Source organism: Oncorhynchus keta, unplaced genomic scaffold (assembly GCF_023373465.1).
Source record: "Oncorhynchus keta strain PuntledgeMale-10-30-2019 unplaced genomic scaffold, Oket_V2 Un_scaffold_2042_pilon_pilon, whole genome shotgun sequence".
NCBI classification, from domain to species: Eukaryota; Metazoa; Chordata; class Actinopteri; order Salmoniformes; family Salmonidae; genus Oncorhynchus; species Oncorhynchus keta.
The window spans coordinates 395,545-397,438 of NW_026290857.1; positions in this window are offsets into that span (position 1 = coordinate 395,545).

Sequence of the window (1,894 nt, forward strand, 5' to 3'; positions counted from 1 at the left end):
TCTCTGTGTTGTTGGGTTCAGGAAGACTAGCTGTCATCGTGTCTGTTATGTCTCTGTGTTGTTGTGTTCAGGAAGACTAGCTGTCATCATGTCTGTTATGTCTCTGTGTTGTTGGGTTCAGGACCCCAGGAAGACTAGCTGTCATCATGTCTGTTATGTCTCTGTGTTGTTGGGTTCAGGAAGACTAGCTGTCATCATGTCTGTTATGTCTCTGTGTTGTTGGGTTCATGACCCCAGGAAGACTAGCTGTCATCATGTCTGTTATGTCTCTGTGTTGTTGGGTTCAGGAAGACTAGCTGTCATCATGTCTGTTATGTCTCTGTGTTGTTGGGTTCAGGACCCCAGGAAGACTAGCTGTCATCATGTCTGTTATGTCTCTGTGTTGTTGTGTTCATGACCCCAGGAAGACTAGCTGTCATCATGTCTGTTATGTCTCTGTGTTGTTGGGTTCATGACCCCAGGAAGACTAGCTGTCATCATGTCTGTTATGTCTCTGTGTTGTTGGGTTCAGGACCCCAGGAAGACTAGCTGTCATCATGTCTGTTATGTCTCTGTGTTGTTGTGTTCATGACCCCAGGAAGACTAGCTGTCATCATGTCTGTTATGTCTCTGTGTTGTTGTGTTCATGACCCCAGGAAGACTAGCTGTCATCATGTCTGTTATGTCTCTGTGTTGTTGGGTTCATGACCCCAGGAAGACTAGCTGTCATCATGTCTGTTATGTCTCTGTGTTGTTGGGTTCAGGACCCCAGGAAGACTAGCTGTCATCATGTCTGTTATGTCTCTGTGTTGTTGGGTTCATGACCCCAGGAAGACTAGCTGTCATCATGTCTGTTATGTCTCTGTGTTGTTGGGTTCATGACCCCAGGAAGACTAGCTGTCATCATGTCTGTTATGTCTCTGTGTTGTTGGGTTCATGACCCCAGGAAGACTAGCTGTCATCATGTCTGTTATGTCTCTGTGTTGTTGGGTTCAGGAAGACTAGCTGTCATCATGTCTGTTATGTCTCTGTGTTGTTGGGTTCATGACCCCAGGAAGACTAGCTGTCATCATGTCTGTTATGTCTCTGTGTTGTTGGGGTCATGACCCCAGGAAGACTAGCTGTCATCATGTCTGTTATGTCTCTGTGTTGTTGTGTTTAGGACCCCAGGAAGACTAGCTGTCATCATGTCTGTTATGTCTCTGTGTTGTTGGGTTCATGACCCCAGGAAGACTAGCTGTCATCATGTCTGTTATGTCTCTGTGTTGTTGGGTTCATGACCCCAGGAAGACTAGCTGTCATCATGTCTGTTATGTCTCTGTGTTGTTGTGTTTAGGACCCCAGGAAGACTAGCTGTCATCATGTCTGTTATGTCTCTGTGTTGTTGGGTTCATGACCCCAGGAAGACTAGCTGTCATCATGTCTGTTATGTCTCTGTGTTGTTGGGTTCAGGAAGACTAGCTGTCATCATGTCTGTTATGTCTCTGTGTTGTTGGGTTCATGACCCCAGGAAGACTAGCTGTCATCATGTCTGTTATGTCTCTGTGTTGTTGGGTTCATGACCCCAGGAAGACTAGCTGTCATCATGTCTGTTATGTCTCTGTGTTGTTGGGTTCAGGACCCCAGGAAGACTAGCTGTCATCATGTCTGTTATGTCTCTGTGTTGTTGGGTTCAGGAAGACTAGCTGTCATCATGTCTGTTATGTCTCTGTGTTGTTGGGTTCATGACCCCAGGAAGACTAGCTGTCATCATGTCTGTTATGTCTCTGTGTTGTTGGGTTCAGGACCCCAGGAAGACTAGCTGTCATCATGTCTGTTATGTCTCTGTGTTGTTGGGTTCATGACCCCAGGAAGACTAGCTGTCATCATGTCTGTTATGTCTCTGTGTTGTTGGGTTCATGACCCCAGGAAGACT